General features: G+C 45.6%; 1 protein-coding gene and 1 long non-coding RNA gene across 3 annotated transcripts in view; both read right to left on the bottom strand.

The window, feature by feature from the left end:
* The window catches only part of LOC142669034 (gastrula zinc finger protein XlCGF66.1-like), a 351,749-nt gene that overhangs the window by 68,407 nt on the left and 264,859 nt on the right, over positions 1-18,483 (bottom strand). The gene's annotated exons all lie outside the window — the stretch shown is intronic.
* LOC142669036 (uncharacterized) overlaps positions 1-18,483 on the bottom strand; it is a 168,462-nt gene that overhangs the window by 3,076 nt on the left and 146,903 nt on the right. Inside the window, exons 2-5 of the long non-coding RNA XR_012851766.1 lie at positions 13,482-13,645; positions 12,775-13,018; positions 10,813-10,910; positions 10,536-10,647 (exon numbers count right to left, since the gene is read on the bottom strand). This is a non-coding gene — a long non-coding RNA (uncharacterized LOC142669036). The remainder of the gene's footprint in view (positions 1-10,535; positions 10,648-10,812; positions 10,911-12,774; positions 13,019-13,481; positions 13,646-18,483) is intronic.

The raw sequence follows: 18,483 nt of genomic DNA on the forward strand, positions 1-18,483 counted from the left end.
TATAATGCCTCCATAGCTGCTACACAGTATAATGCCCCCATAGCTGTGACACAGTATAATGTCTCCATAGCTGTGACACAGTATAATGCCCCCATAGCTGTGACACAGTATAATGCCCCCATAGCTGTGACACAGTATAATGCCTCCATAGCTGCTACACAGTATAATGCCCCCATAGCTGCTACACAGTATAATGCCTCCATAGCTGTGACACAGTATAATGCCTCCATAGCTGTGACACAGTATAATGCCCCCATAGCTGTGACACAGTATAATGCCTCCATAGCTGCTACACAGTATAATGCCCCCATAGCTGCGACACAGTATAATGTCTCCATAGCTGTGACACAGTATAATGCCCCCATAGCTGCTACACAGTATAATGCCTCCATAGCTGCTACACAGTATAATGCCCTCATAGCTGCGACACAGTATAATGCCTCCATAGCTGTGACACAGTATAATGCCTCCATAGCTGTGACACAGTATAATGCCTCCATAGCTGCTACACAGTATAATGTCTCCATAGCTGTGACACAGTATAATGCCCCCATAGTTGTGACACAGTATAATGCCTCCATAGCTGCTACACAGTATAATGCCTCCATAGCTGCTACACAGTATAATGCCTCCATAGCTGCTACACAGTATAATACCCCCATAGCTGCTACACAGTATAATGCCTCCATAGATGCTACACAGTATAATGCCTCCATAGCTGCTACACAGTATAATGCCCCCATAGCTGTGACACAGTATAATGTCTCCATAGCTGCTACACAGTATAATGCCTCCATAGCTGCTACACAGTATAATGCCCCCATAGCTGCTACACAGTATAATGCCTCCATAGCTGCTACACAGTATAATGCCTCCATAGCTGCTACACAGTATAATGCCTCCATAGCTGCTACACAGTATAATGCCTCCATAGCTGCTACACAGTATAATGCCTCCATAGCTGTGACACAGTATAATGCCTCCATAGCTGTGACACAGTATAATGTCTCCATAGCTGCTACACAGTATAATGCCTCCATAGCTGCTACACAGTATAATGCCTCCATAGCTGCTACACAGTATAATGCCTCCATAGCTGCTACACAGTATAATGCCCCCATAGCTGCTACACAGTATAATGCCTCCATAGCTGCTACACAGTATAATGCCTCCATAGCTGCTACACAGTATAATGCCCCCATAGCTGTGACACAGTATAATGCCTCCATAGCTGTGACACAGTATAATGCCTCCATAGCTGCTATACAGTATAATGCCTCCATAGCTGTGACACATTATAATGCCTCCATAGCTGTGACACATTATAATGCCTCCATAGGTGCTACACAGTATAATGCCTCCATAGTTGCTACACAGTATAATGCCCCCATAGCTGCTACACAGTATAATGCCTCCATAGATGCTACGCAGTATAATGCCCCATAGCTGCGACACAGTATAATGCCCCCATAGTTGTGACACAGTATAATGCCTCCATAGCTGCTACACAGTATAATGCCCCCATAGCTGTGACACAGTATAATGCCTCCATAGCTGCTACACAGTATAATGCCCCCATAGCTGTGACACAGTATAATGACTCCATAGCTGGTACACAGTATAACGCCCCATAGCTGCGACACAGTATAATGACTCCATAGCTGGTACACAGTATAATGCCTCCATAGCTGCTACACAGTATAATGTCTCCATAGCATAGCTGTGACACAGTATAATGCCCCCATAGCTGTGACACAGTATAATGCCTCCATAGCTGCTACACAGTATAATGCCCCCATAGCTGCTACACAGTATAATGCTCCATAGCTGCTACACAGTATAATGTCTCCATAGCTGCTACACAGTATAATGCCCCCATAGCTGTGACACAGTATAATGCCTCCATAGCTGCTACACAGTATAATGCCCCATAGCTGCGACACAGTATAATGCCCCCATAGTTGTGACACAGTATAATGCCTCCATAGCTGCTACACAGTATAATGCCACCATAGCTGTGACACAGTATAATGCCCCCATAGCTGCTACACAGTATAATGCCCCCATAGCTGTGACACAGTATAATGACTCCATAGCTGGTACACAGTATAACGCCCCATAGCTGCGACACAGTATAATGACTCCATAGCTGGTAAACAGTATAATGCCCCATAGCTGCTACACAGTATAATGCCTCCATAGCTGTGACACAGTATAATGCCCCCATAGTTGTGACACAGTATAATGCCTCCATAGCTGCTACACAGTATAATGCCTCCATAGCTGCTACACAGTATAATGCCTCCATAGCTGTGACACAGTATAATGCCTCCATAGCTGCTACACAGTATAATACCCCCATAGCTGCTACACAGTATAATGCCTCCATAGCTGCTACACAGTATAATACCCCCATAGCTGCTACACAGTATAATACCCCCATAGCTGCTACACAGTATAATGCCTCCATAGCTGTGACACAGTATAATGCCCCCATAGCTGTGACACAGTATAATGCCTCCATAGCTGCTACACAGTATAATACCCCCATAGCTGCTACACAGTATAATACCCCCATAGCTGCTACACAGTATAATACCCCCATAGCTGCTACACAGTATAATACCCCCATAGCTGCTACACAGTATAATGCCTCCATAGCTGTGACACAGTATAATGCCCCCATAGCTGTGACACAGTATAATGCCTCCATAGCTGCTCTACAGTATAATGCCTCCATAGCTGCTACACAGTATAATGCCTCCATAGCTGCTACACAGTATAATGCCCCCATAGCTGTGACACAGTATAATGCCTCCATAGCTGCTACACAGTATAATGCCTCCATAGCTGTGACACAGTATAATGCCCCCATAGCTGTGACACAGTATAATGCCTCCATAGCTGTGACACAGTATATTGCCTCCATAGCTGCTACACAATATAATGCCCCCATAGCTGCTACACAGTATAATGCCTCCATAGCTGCTACACAGTATAATGTCTCCATAGCTGTGACACAGTATAATGCCCCCATAGTTGTGACACAGTATAATATCCCCATAGCTGCTACACAGTATAATACCCCCATAGCTGCTACACAGTATAATGCCTCCATAGCTGCTACACAGTATAATGCCTCCATAGCTGCTACACAGTATAATGCCCCCATAGCTGTGACACAGTATAATGCCTCCATAGCTGCTACACAGTATAATGCCTCCATAGCTGCTACACAGTATAATGCCTCCATAGCTGCTACACAGTATAATGTCTCCATAGCTGTGACACAGTATAATGCCCCCATAGCTGTGACACAGTATAATGCCTCCATAGCTGTGACACAGTATAATGCCTCCATAGCTGCTATACAGTATATTGCCTCCATAGCTGTGACACAGTATAATGCCCCCATAGCTGTGACACAGTATAATGCCTCCATAGCTGCTATACAGTATAATGCCCCATAGCTGTGACACAGTATAATGCCCCCATAGCTGCTACACAGTATAATGCCTCCATAGCTGCTACACAGTATAATGCCTCCATAGCTGCTACACAGTATAATGCCTCCATAGCTGCTACACAGTATAATGCCTCCATAGCTGCTACACAGTATAATGCCTCCATAGCTGTGACACAGTATAATGCCCCCATAGCTGCTACACAGTATAATGCCTCCATAGCTGCTATACAGTATAATGCCTCCATAGCTGTGACACCGTATAATGCCCCCATAGCTGCTACACAGTATAATGCCTCCATAGCTGCTACACAGTATAATGCCTCCATAGCTGCTACACAGTATAATGCCCCCATAGCTGCTACACAGTATAATGTCCCCATAGCTGTGACACAGTATAATGCCTCCATAGCTGTGACACATTATAATGCCTCCATAGCTGCTACACAGTATAATGCCTCCATAGCTGCTACACAGTATAATGCCCCCATAGCTGCTACACAGTATAATGCCTCCATAGCTGCTACACAGTATAATGCCCCCATAGCTGCTACACAGTATAATGCCTCCATAGCTGCTACACAGTATAATGCCCCCATAGCTGCGACACAGTATAATGCACCCATAGCTGCTATACAGTATAATGCCTCCATAGCTGTGACACAGTATAATGCCCCCATAGCTGTGACACAGTATAATGCCTCCATAGCTGCTACACAGTATAATGCCCCCATAGCTGCGACACAGTATAATGCCTCCATAGCTGCTACACAGTATAATGCCCCCATAGCTGCTACACAGTATAATGCCTCCATAGCTGCTATACAGTATAATGCCCCATAGCTGTGACACAGTATAATGCCCCCATAGCTGCTACACAGTATAATGCCCCATAGCTGTGACACATTATAATGCCTCCATTTGTACGTACCTAATAAATAAAAATAACATAATTACTTACCTATCCCGGTTCCCATGGCGGTGGGGGTGCTTCTCCTCCTCTGCACTGTCACGTGAGTGACTCCGTGCAGACAGGCGCGATGATGTCACTACATCACGCCTGCCTGCACCGAGCCGCTCACGGCAGAGTGAATGCTGGAGCGAGGCTCCAGCATTCAACCCAACTGAATCTGCGTCCTGCGGACACAGATTCAGTTGGAAGCGGGACAGCACGGAAGCTAGCAGCGCTGCATAGTTTTTTAAGATTGTGTGATGTTCGGGCGGCGATGGGCCCCCTGGGAGCCTCGGGTCCCGGGCGGCCGCCCGAACCGCCCATATTATAATCCGCCATTGAGCAGAACGTCTACAAGCATCTGCCCATTACGGCGTTCTGTTCCGAGAGGGTGTTTTTTACATGGTCGTTTTCCAAAACCGGCACGTAAAAAGACGCCCGTCAAAATGAAGTGCACATAACTTCTTGGGACGTTTTTGGAGCCATTTTTCATTGACTTTATAGAAAAACAGCTCCAAAAACGGCCGTAAAAAACACGAGTTTGATTAAAAAATGGCTGAAAATCAGGATCTGGTTTCCCTTTGTTTAGTAAGCGTGTGAACATACCCTTAGCCTTTTGGTGTGTCCTATAGCTTCTGCCAGCTGCAGAATCACACCCAAAATGGCTGCCGGTCACTGCTTAGCAATTTGAAGACACCTTTTCATGGCTTGTAGGATGAGATTCCCTCCCACATTTACAGCAGCTGTGAGTCAGGTTGCTTTGCCTTATTCACCTTGCTGTAATTCTGGGAAGTGCTCCCCCTGGTGGCCAACATAGGAAAACATGTCAAATTATTATTTAATTTGTAATACTTTCCACCATATGGAAGAGAAAAAAAGTAACGACACTTAAAAAAAAGCCGTATGGCAGTCGTGAAGGGGTTATGGAGGCAGCCATTTTGTCTGAGCGGTTAGCTGCATTAAGAGATATGGTTTACAGCAGCCACATGGGTCCTAGGAATCAATAGTCTGGAGCTGAGCCATTGACTTCTACTGGACAGTTTTCTAGGTGTGCTCTGTGACCTGTGCAGAGGTCATTGTGCAGGGAGGGGGAGGAGGGGAGCGGTGTCCATCACCTATTGTCAATGGTGTATCCTCTGTTATCTATATATAGGTGATACCAGTCAGTGTAAAGGCCCTTTTACATGGGCCAATTATCAGGCAAACAGTCATTCATAGAACGCTCGTTGCCGATAATTGCCCTGTGTAAACAGGGGAGCGATCAGCAGATGATCGTATCGTTTTTGAAAACCAAAATATTATCGTTGTCGGTAGCACATCTCCCTGAGCCGTGCTACCGACATGATATTAATGTATGGGGACGAGTGATCGGAGTAACGAGTTGTCGGTCCCATATATAGCTCCTTGTGACAGGAGCAAATGAGCGCCAATCAACAAGCTGTCTCATTGATCGGCAGTCGTCTACACGGTCCTTGTCAGGGCCGTGTAATAAGACCTTAATCCTGCCTGTGATGATAATGAGATGATTGGCTGTATGTTTCAGGGCAATGTCGTGCTGGAAGACCCAGCCACAAGTCATTTTTAATGTCCTGGTGGAGGGAAGGAGGTTGTCACTCAGGATTTGACGGTACATGGCTCCATCCATTCTCCCATTGATGTGGTGAAGTAGTCCTGTGCCCTTAGCAGAGAAACACCCCCAAAACATAATGTTTCCATCTTCATGCTTGACAGTGGGGACGGTGTTCTTTGGGTCATAGGCAGCATTTCTCTTCCTCCAAACACGGCGAGTTGAGTTAATGCCAAAGAGCTAAATTTTAGTCTCATCTGACCACAGCACCTTCTCCCAATCACTCTCAGAATCATCCAGATGTTCATTTGCAAACTTCAGACGGGCCTGTACATGTGCCTTCTTGAGCAGGGGGACCTTGCGGGCACTGCAGGATTTTAATCCATTACAGCGTAATGTGTTACCAATGGTTTTCGTGGTGACTGTGGTCCCAGCTGCCTTGAGAACATTAACAAGTTCCCCCCGTGTAGTTTTCGGCTGAGCTCTCACCTTCCTCAGGATCAAGGATACCCCACGAGGTGAGATTTTGCATGGAGCCCCAGATCGATGTCGATTGACAGTCATTTTGTATGTCTTCCATTTTCTTACTATTGCACCAACAGTTGTCTCCTTCTCACCCAGCGTCTTACTTATGGTTTTGTAGCCCATTCCAGCCTTGTGCAGGTCTATGATCTTGTCCCTGACATCCTTAGAAAGCTCTTTGGTCTTGCCCATATTGTAGAGGTTAGAGTCAGACTGATTCATTGAGTCTGTGGACAGGAGTCTTTTATACAGGTGACCATGTAAGAGCTGTCTATAATGCAGGCACCAAGTTGATTTGGAGCGTGTAACTGGTCTGGAGGAGGCTGAACTCTTAATGGTTGGTCGGGGATCAAATACTTATTTCTCTGTGCACAATGCAAATAAATATATATAATTTTGACAATGTGTTTTTCAGTTTTTTTTATATAATCTATATCTCACTGGTAAAATTAACCTAGCCTAAAAATTCTAGACTGTTCATGACTTTGACAGTGGGCAAACTTACAAAATCAGCAAGGGATCAAATACATATTTCCTTCACTATATATATATATATATATATATATATATATATATATATATATATTACCTGTCAGTGTAATCCTACCTGTGATGATAATGAGATGTATGCTGAGAAGTGATCTCTACAGAACAGGAAGGGTCAGTCTATTATGGATGGTGGATCCTGTGTTATCTAAATATATATGTTACCTGTCAGTGTAATCTTGCCTGTGGTGATAATGAGATGTATGCTGAGTAGTGATCTCTACAGAACAGGGAGGATCAGTCTATTATGGATGGTGGATCCTGTGATATCTATATATAGATGTAACCTGTCAGTGTAAGGATATGTTCACAAGATTAACAAAATAAGCCTGAAAATACGGAGCTGTTTATGAGAAAACAACTCCAAAAACGTCCCAAGAAGTGTCCTGCACTTCTTTTGACGAGCCGTCATTTTACGCGCCGTATTTTGACAGCGACGCGTAAAATGACAGCTCGTCTGCACAGAACATCGTAAGACCCATTGCAGGCAATGGGCAGATGTTTACTGAAGTATTGGAGCCGTCTTTTCAGGCGTAATTCGAGGCATAAAATGCCTCAATTACGTCTGAAAAGAGGTCATGTGCACATACCCTCATCCTGCCTGTGACGATAATGAGATGAGTGCTGAGAAATGTTCTCTACAGAACAGGGAGGATCAGTCTATTATGAATGGTGGATTCTGTATTAGCTATATATAGATGTTACCTGTCAGTGTAACCCTGCCTGTAATGATAATGAGATGGTACATTATGAATGGTGGATCCTGTGTTATCTATATATAGGTGTTACCTGTCAGTGTAATCCTGCCTGTGATGATAATGAGATGAGTGCTGAGAAATGATCTCTACAGAACAGGAAGGGTCAGTCTATTATGAATGGTGGATTCTGTATTAGCTATATATAGATGTTACCTGTCAGTGTAATCCTGCCTGTGATGATAATGAGATGAGTGCTGAGAAATGATCTCTACAGAACAGGAAGGGTCAGTCTATTATGAATGGTGGATTCTTTGTTATCTACATATATAGATGTTACCTGTCAGTGTAATCCTGCCTGTGATGATAATGAGAGGTGTGATGAGAAGTGATCTATACAGAACAGGAAGGGTCAGTCCATTATGAATGGTGGATTCTGTATTATCTATATATAGATGTTACCTGTCAGTGTAATCCTGCCTGTGATGATAATGAGATGAGTGCTGAGAAATGATCTCTACAGAACAGGAAGGGTCAGTCTATTATGAATGGTGGATTCTTTGTTATCTACATATATAGATGTTACCTGTCAGTGTAATCCTGCCTGTGATGATAATGAGATGACTGCTGAGAACTGTAAGGAGCAGTCTACTATGAGACTCATTGGCCAGAGGGCAAACTGCAAGATTAGATAAAGACAAAAAAATAATATAAAAAAAACCCACCAAAAAATCATAAAAAATATGTTTAACAGAAACTTGATTTAAACAATAGATCATTTTCTGATGACACATTCTCTGTAAGTGGTTGAACTGAGCTTTCCTAGATCTCGGCCTAGAGTGCAGCTGTTAATCGCAGCCGCTGCCCCCCAAAATCTGATGCTAAACCTAGTGCATGACCGGATTCAGAGAACACCTTGTAGAGAACTTCTATGTGCAGTCACAGCTCCCTCAGGTGCTGCACTATGTATAATACAGTGTCTGACGTGTTACTGTAATGTAGAACTAAGGAGGAACCCCACCTTAAAGAGAACAGAAAGGAGAAGACCTTTTCTCTCCTCAGTAGATGTTGACTCGCTCATTGCTGTGACGCTATCTAATCATAGTGGACAGCCTCACAGCGATGCAAAAGACCTGCAGGAAATTTCACAAAATCAGCAGGTTTTCTGCATCGCTGTGAAGCGGTCCGCTCTGATTGGACAGCGTCACAACAAAAAGTGAGGCAACGCCTACTGAGGAGAGATGGTGTCTCCTCTTTGTACCTTTAATTACAACACGCATATGTTAGGTGCAAAACGGAGTAAGGGCTGTAGTGGAACAACATGGAGGGGGGCAAAAAAGAAAAAGACAGCGTTGGAATCTGGAGGACGCCAAGTATAAGGGGAGGAATGTGGTTAAAAAAAAAACAACAAAAAACACAGCAGGTCCTGCTTAACCCCTTAATGACCGGGCCATTTTGCACGTTAATCACCAAGGATTATTTTTTGTTTTTTCACGGTCGCATTCCAAGAGTCGTAACTTTTTTTTTATTCCGTGGACATCGCCGTATAAGGGCTTGTTTTTTGCGGGACGAGTTGTATTTTGTAATTGTACCATTTTTAGATGCTTATAATATATTGATTAACTTTTATTAACTTTATTTTAGGAGAATATTGAAAATAAGCAGCTATTCCAGCATTAATTTTCACGTTATAAATTTACGCCGTTTACTGTGCCGCGTAAATAACATGTTCACTTTATTCTATGGGTCGGCACGATTACGGGGATACCAAATATGTAAGGGTTTTATATGTTTTCCTGCGTTTGCACAATAAAAACCCTTTTAGAAAAAATTTACTTGTTTTTGCATCGCCGCATTCCAAGAGACGTAATGTTTTTATTTTTCCGTCGATGTGGCCGTATGGGGGCTTGATTTTTGCGGGCCAATGCGTAGTTTTCATTAGTACTATTTTGGGTACATAGGACTTATAGATTAATTTTAATTTTATTTTTTATGGGGGGAATGGGAGAAAAGAGAGAATTTTGCCGTTGTTTTTTGCAGTTTTTTTGGACGCCGTTCATCCGGCGGTTTAATTAATGTGTTCATTTTATTGGTCAAGTTGTTACGATCGCGGGGATACCATATATGTGCATGTGTGATTTGTTTTGACACTTTTACTGAGTAAAACCACTTTTTGGGAAAAAAAGTAGTTTTATTTGATTTTGACTGTAGTTATTATTTTTTTTTTTTAACAAACTTTATTTAACTGATTGACATATTTTTTTTAAGTCCCACCAGGGGACGTCACTATGCGATGTGCCGATCGCATATATAATGCTTTGGTATACTTAGTATACCGAAGCATTATTGCCTGTCAGTGTAAAACTGACAGGCAGCCTGTTAGGTCATGCCTCCGGCGTCTTTGTTAGACCCCCGGCTGTCATGGAAACCCGACGGCGACCCGCGATTTGTTTGCGGGGGCGCCGATCGGGTGACAGAGGGAGCTCCCTCCCTCTGTCAAACACATTAGATGCCGCTGTCACTATTGACAGCGGCATTTAATGGGTTAAACTGCCGGAATCGGAGCGCGCTTCGATTCCGGCAGTTGCAGCAGGAGCCAGGCTGTGTATAACAGCCGTGCTCCTGCCGCTGATCGCGTGGGTACACTGGCAGTACCCGCGCCTTCACAGGACGGATATATCCGTCCTCCTGCGCGAACTAGCAGCTGCTGAGGACGGATATATTTCCGTCCTTCGGCGTTAAGGAGTTAATAAACCACGGAGTTCACTTTCTAAATTCATTATTACTGACCTCTGGTAACACCTCCTGGAATTTCCTCCTCCACTTCACTCTTACACGGTTGAGCGCCCCTCACCCGCTCTTCTTCTTCATCCTCCACTTTAATATCAGTCAGATCTTCCCTCTGATTTCACATATGTAACAATTCAGTACAATACAGCAGAGAGTGCGAAGAATCTAACAGATCAACATAAGAAACAACCAAACTCTATGACCCCATCTATGACCGGAGGACCAAAAAGCTCCACACCCCCTATATAGATCTGGTATACGGCTCAGCTTCATCTACCTGATGATTCTCTGGGACATTGGGATTTTCCTCTGGACAGTCCTGGGAATACAGAGGACTGGGACATCTCTCTGGCGGATTTCTCCTACTGGATCCATCTGTAGGAAACACACAGTGACTGAATACATGACTACTGTATATCTGGCTATAGATCACACACTTCTCTCTACACGTCTATGTTTACTGATCAGAGCCGGAATTACAATGTTGAGGTCCTCACTACCGGTGTCGAGGTCCCTGCACCTTGTAAGCCACAGGCCTAAAGGAGACTGTGCCCTACCAGAGCGAACGGCGGGGCGTAACTGGCTCCCTGCTCCGCCATAATATTTACCTGTATCTGCCCTCTGTGGACGCGGATACACATGAAAGTGGCGGGACACAGGACGCCTCTATTTAGTTACCTGCAACCAAAAATGGTCTGGGTGTCACTTGCTTATTAGCCTCTTAAAGGCTGTGTACACCTCTGTAGGCAATATTTTCTATACATATTAATTAACCCCTTCACGACATGGCTATATACTTTCCAACTCCTGATGCCCTGGGCAGGTGTCACATAAATAAATATTGGCAGAATGGAACAGGGTTGTACTTTTCTGTCCGCCGGCTCTCTCCACAAGTGCCGGCACATCTCCCCCTTAGTTTAATCAAACTTATGCCAAACCCCTGCAGATAGCACCTCATCCCCTGTAGATAGCGCCACTGAAGCTCCCTCTAGGAGCGGAATCATTTGCGTTGCCGTCAACTTGGCTGGAAATTGTGCTTCTAGAGGGAACCCCTGACGTCTCTGTCCATATATGGACAGTGATATCAGGGACTCCTCTGGGAGTGGAATCCATGGCCTATTTTTGACCTGTTTAAGAGAACCATTTCTCAAATCTGACGTGTCACTTTAAGGGTATGTGCACACGGGGCTGATAAGATGCAGATTTTCTGCAAAGTATTTAATTGCGAGGAAATCTGCAGCGTATTACAGTAGTAGCAATGAGGATGAGATTTTAACAAATCTCATCTACACGTCGCGCCAAAAATGAGTTTTGGACGTTCCGCCGTGTTTACGCCATGTGGAGACGTATCATAAGTGGGAATAAGATTTTACTTATCCAAGACATTGTGAGATTGTTTTTTCAGAACACGTTGTACTTTATATTCGTGGTAAATTTAGCTTCATACATTCTGTGTTACAGTTACTAAGGATGAAGAAAGACACAAGTCCATCAAGACCAACCTATAATCCGACCATGTTGATCCAGAGGAAGACAAAACCCCCATGAGGTGGATGACAATTGTCTCATTAGAGGAAAACTCCTCCCCGACTCCAAATCCGGAAATCAGAATAAATCCCTGGATCACCATCCCATCTCCAGAATCTAGTACCCATAACTTGTAATATTAAAGAGAACCTCCGATTATACTGACATTATATAGGAAACTATTATACTGCCGGAGTGTGCCGATAATCGTCTTTCTACATGACTTGTATTACCAGGTTTACTTCTGACTACAGCACGACTGCCCATAGTCCACCCTGCCGGCTGCCCATAACTCTGCATTAGGAGACAGCGCGTCCTGCTCGTCTTCATGGCTCCTGTATCCAGAACGGCCGCCAGCGCTGTACAATGTAATGTGACCTGTAATGCAGAATTATGAGCAGCCGGCAGCACGAAATGTAGGGATCTAATGTGATGTAAAAGGAGCCGAAATTGTGGAGCTCCTACATTACATGTCATTGTACACACGTGTATATGTACTGCACATGACGGTATTAAGGCCTCAACAAGCAGAGGAAGAGAATACGGCAGGTATAAATGGACAGGGGGCGGAGCTAACTCCGACTGACCAGGCCGCGATAGGCTCTCCCACTCCTGAGCCTGCCACCCTGGTTGGTGGGAGCCGGTGTCAGTCTAAGAGGTCTGGCCTCAGGTGTCGACTGATTAATCCCGGGAGTATACACAGACGTAGTACCTGGCAGATCCTTTACAGATAGTCATCACCGAGACACCTCCAGTGCGGTTACTGTAGAATTTCCCAGCAGTGTCACCTCTCCAGTCAGCAGCTCCGTCATCTTGTAGATCAGTTCTAAGATCTTCTTCTCATGTATCCGGGAGTGAGGGGGAGGCTCTGTGATGGGACTACTGCTCCATCCTCCTGACTCATGGATGATGGGAGTCGTACAGTCACACGATGTCTTCTTCACTATTGTGTACTCCTGTGTATGGAGAAAGACACTTAGAGAACTGAACACAGTATTCCCCCCTCAGTAGAAAGAGGGAGATTGTGACCCCGCTGTATAGACCTCTAGTGACCCCACATCTGTAATACTGGAGACCTCACCTACAAAAAGACATTGAGAAAATAGAACGAGGCCAAAACTAAAAAGGAAATAATATTGGGGGGACTAGATGGACCATGTGCTGTCCTCCTGCCGTCATCTTCTAGGTTTCTATATAGATGTCATCCTGATCCTCCTGGTTCCTGGTCATTCTCATTACTCTACATTACTATTGCTGCATTGGTGACATGACACATAACTGACCATATTGGTGGCTGATCTTCAGCTTCTTGACGTCACTTGGAAGGTCTGGACGCTGTTATACAGGACACTGGATTCTTCCTATTATGTATTGTCCCTTCCCTATGTGGGACTTGTTCTATAATGTAGAAAAGTTTACCTCTCCGCTCAGCAGGTAGATGATCTCCAAGGTGAAGTCTTATATTCTTCTGCTCATCTCATTCCTGTGCTTGTCCATCCTTGGTGGGTCATTCAGGAGAAGGAACGTTGTGGAGGAGAAGATGAGAAAACTGGAGGAACTGGAGGATCTAGTACTGCAGACGTCTTTAGGAAGAAAGGAGAAGATGGAAATCATACAGGGGACATCATCATGTGTGACATACAGAACCTCACTTATTCATCATTGAGAGAAACATCTTCTCAGAGCCGTCACCACATGGAATAAAGGGGTATTCCCAACACGGACATTTCTCCCCAGGATATGGCAGAAATGTCTGATAGATGCGGCTCCACCTCTGGGTGGCCTTGTTAGGCGGTTCCTGTAACTCCTATAGAAAAGAATGGAGAGACACAATCTGCTCAGGTCCTCCTGCTATATAATCTGCTGCCAACAGATCAGACTGGTGGTCAGTGTGACAGATGCCCTTTATGAATGAATACACCCCTAATATAAGTTTTTACAGATATTAGAAGTTACCTCAGAGATCCTGGATCTTCAGAGACATCTAAAATTCTTAATTATTAAAGTATTTCCCTATTCCTTGTAGATTATTTTACCGGATAGCAACTTTATTCACATCTGAAAGACAGATACTAACCATGGTTAATGGGAACCGGCGGTCACGTGTGAATGTGCAGAAGGTCCCGCCAGTCCTGCGAGCATGTGCGGAAGGTCCCGCCAGTCCTGCGAGCATGTGCGGAAGGTCCCGCCAGACCAGTGTGGAGGAGCGGAAGTTCCCGCCAGACCAGTGGGCAGGCGCGGAAGGTCCCGCCAGACCAGCGGGCAGGCGCGGAAGGTCCCGCCAGACCAGCGGGCAGGCGCGGAAGGTCCCGTCAGACCAGTGCGCAGGCGTGGAAGGTCCCGCCAGACCAGTGCGCAGGCGCGGAAGGTCCCGCCAGACCAGTGCGCAGGCACGGAAGGTCCCACCAGACCAGTGTGCAGGCGCGGAAGGTCCCGCCAGACCAGTGTGCAGGCGCGGAAGGTCCCGCCAGACCAGTGTGCAGGCGCGGAAGGTCCCGCCAGACCAGTGTGCAGGCGCGGAAGTTCCCGCCAGTCCAGTGTGCAGGCGCAGAAGATCCCGCCAGACCAGTGTGCATGCGCAGAACGTCCCACCAATACAGTGTGTATGTCCTGGTAGTTTAGTGTGAGGAAGCAGCATGTATTGTGCTGGGTGTGCAGGATCTCTGCATTATCTTATCACTTAGCAGTCACATCTTACACACAGACTTCTGTAAAGCGTGACCTGTCCTCCATCGTCTACATTACTTGGTGCTTTTCCTTTTAAACCTGTTCCCCCACTTCTTCATTATTCTGTGCTCCTTCTAGACCTGTCCTCTGCTTCTACATTACTCTGTGCTCCTCCTTCTAGACCTGTCCTCTGCTTCTACATTACTCTGTGCTCCTCCTTCTAGACCTGTCCTCTGCTTCTACATTACTGTGCTCCTCCTTCTAGACCTGTCCTCTGCTTCTACATTACTCTGTGCTCCTGCTTCTAGACCTGTCCTCTGCTTCTACATTACTCTGTGCTCCTCCTTCTTCTAGACCTGTCCTCTGCTTCTACATTACTCTGTGCTCCTCCTTCTAGACCTGTCCTCTGCTTCTACATTACTCTGTGCTCCTCCTTCTAGACCTGTCCTCTGCTTCTACATTGCTCTGTGCTCCTCCTTCTTCTAGACCTGTCCTCTGCTTCTACATTACTCTGTGCTCCTCCTTCTAGACCTGTCCTCTGCTTCTACATTACTCTGTGCTCCTCCTTCTAGACCTGTCCTCTGCTACTACATTACTCTGTGCTTCTCCTTCTAGACCGGTCCTCTGCTTCTACATTACTCTGTGCCTCTCCTTCTAGACCTGTCCTCTGCTTCTACATTACTCTGTGCTCCTCCTTCTAGACCTGTCCACCACCTTCGGCACAGTCGAACACACCCTCCTGATACAAATTCTCTAGTCCCTTGACATCACAGACTTGGCCCTCTCCTGGATCTCCTCATACCTTACCAACTAAAGATTTACTATCGCTCCCTTATGGGTCTCAGTGTTCTGGATCCCTTACTCTTCTCCATCTAAATCTTTGGTCAAATTTACCTCTGGTCTTGATGTTACCTCCCTGCTATCTAGAGTGTCTAACAGTTATCTCCTCTTTCACCTCCCACTTCCTTAAGATTAACATGGAGAAAACGGAATCATCTTTACCCCATTTCACTCAACCCCCTTACCAGAACTATCAAATCACAGTTAATGGCTCCACACATTTCCCCGTCTCACATGTCCGCTGCATTGGGATAACCCTTAATTTCAAATAGCACAGCCAAGCGCTTACCACTTCTTGCTGCCTCCACCTCAAAAACCTCTTGAAGTCAGTCTTTCCTCGAACAGACAAACATGCCAGTATATATGCCCTCATCATCTACTGTCTAGACTACTCCAACATCCTTCTCTGTGGCTTCCCATCTAACACTATTGCACCCCTCCTACCCATTCTCAACTCAGCTGCAAGGGTAAATCTACCTCTCCCCTCATTCCACCTCTGCGGTCACTGGCCACCCATTGCCTACTAAATTAAGTTATACATATTAAAAATGACATGCAAGGCTGTCAACAAACCATCCCCTCCATACATCTCTGCCCTAATCTCCCAATACCTCCCCACACATAATCTCCGGTCCTCACAAGACCTTCTTTGTTCTCATTTTATCTGTTCCTCACATCATCGTCTAGATTTCTCCCGTGCTTCCCCTAGTAGTCTACGAGGGCAGGGTCTCTCTCCCTCTGGACCAGTCTGTCATTCAATAATGTTTGTCTCTTCTTATGTACCGTATATATCGGCGTACAAGACGACTTTTTACACCCTTAAAAAAATGTCAAAAGTGTGGGGTCGTCTTATATGCCGGATATTGTCTACATTAGGGATGCACGTTGCAGCCGCACAGCTCAGTATAATACACATGAATGTATGGGAGCGCGGCTGCGGCTGTGTAATTCAGCCACAGCCCCGCTCCTGAGTCATGTTAAGTTCGCGGGGTCAGGATGATGCAATGCGGCCAGCGCTGCACTAATGAGCGGCGGCACTGGAGACAGAACATGGCGGGCGCGCTACAAAACACCCCCATGTTCTGTCTTCAGTGCCTGAACTGCCGCTCATTAGTGCAGCGCCGGCCGCATCACCTCATGCTGACCGCGCGCGCACTTCCTGTCAGGAGCGGGGCAATGGCTGTATTACACAGCCACAGCCCCCCTCTATAAACGGCGGAGATCAGAGAAACCGCCGTTATTCCCCTGAATGCTGCGATCACAGCTGACTGCAGCATTCAGGGGAAAGTGAGAAGGGGGGATGCCCCTGGATCGCGTCACAGGTAATTCCTGTGACGCGATCGAGGGCCATACCATATATGGGCAGACAGCCCAGGGTCTATTGACGGACCCCAGGGCTGTCTTACCATATTTCATGTTGTTAGGACATACCCAAGTATGTCCTAACAACTGCCTGTGTATTATCCGTCCACAGGTTAATGTACTGGCATATATCTGATATATGTCAGTACATTAAAGTTTAAAAATAAAGTAAAAACAAAGTATTGTTAAATTGTAAAAAAAATAAATACACCTTCACCTTTTTTACAATAAACATTAAAATAAGTCTCAATACATAAAATACACACATTCAGTAATGGCGCGGACAACAATGTTTTTGCATCATTTATGATGTGTACGCTGTAAAAAAATGAAATAAACACGGCTTTCATTCACTTATTAATGTGAGGCGCGAGGTGCGATGAATTTACCCTCCATGTTCCTCACATTAATAGTAATTAACCCCATCATGTACCTCGCACATTAACCCAATATGACTGAGAAACATGATGGGATTAATTACTATTAATGTGAGGTGCGTTCAAAATTCATCACACGTCGCGCCTCACATCAGAAAACGGAAGAATTTTTTTTTTATTACTGTTGGCAAAAGTATCGAAATTGGTATCGAAATCGCAATACTAAACGAAGTATCGGTATCGAAGTCCAAATTCTGGTATCGTGACATCCCTAGTCTACATATTGTCTACACACAGGTTGTGTGTTACCTTGTGAGCCTGCAGTCCGGTACACAGGCTCCCGGGATGCACGGAATCCGCCACGGATCTGAGGGAAGCCGGTATTAGCCGCCAGGGAACATCTCTGTAAGATCCTCTGGCCCGCCCTTTCCTCTCATTCCCTGCCTCTCAGATCTCGCGCGATGAAGCAGCCTATCTGCGCATGCGCGAGTTCAAAGAGACAGAGAGTCCTGGGTCCTGCCGCCGATGGCCATAGTGAAGCGCTCCTGCACGAAATGGTGAGTATATCTTAAATTCTATATTTTAAGGGTAAAAGTTGGGGGTCGTCTTATACGCCCAGTCGTCTTATACGCCGACATATACGGTACTTAACCCCTTGGACACGCAGCCAATTCAAATTTTTCCTCCCTCCTTCCAAAAGCCAAAACTTTTTGTTTTTTCCGTTGACATAGCCGTATGAGAACATGTCTTGTGCTGGACGTGAAGTAATTTTAAAAGGGGATTTCCACGATCAGACAATGGATGACCTCCACTGGATAGGTCATAAGTATATGATGGTGGGGGTCCGACACCCGGACCCCGCACAGATCAGCTGCTCCGGCTGCCGGATGTTTTGATCGGTATGCAGTAGTTGGAGCCGGAAGCAAATGGCTCCGACCACTGAACAGCGGCCGTTCTGCAGAACTAAAGGCTCTGCTCCTATTCACTTTAACACTGCAGCACGACCGCTCTATTCCGTGACCGGAGCATCTGCTTTCAGCATGGACGTCTGGTGCCCGGAGGCAGCCGGAGCAGTTGAGCGGTGTGGGGTCCGGGTGTCAGACCCCCACAGATCATATACCGATGGCCTATCTGGTGGAGGTCGTCAGTTGTCCGATCGTGGAAAACCCCTTTAA

The sequence above is a fragment of the Rhinoderma darwinii genome (genome assembly GCF_050947455.1).
Source record: "Rhinoderma darwinii isolate aRhiDar2 chromosome 1 unlocalized genomic scaffold, aRhiDar2.hap1 SUPER_1_unloc_12, whole genome shotgun sequence".
NCBI lineage: Eukaryota > Metazoa > Chordata > Amphibia > Anura > Rhinodermatidae > Rhinoderma > Rhinoderma darwinii.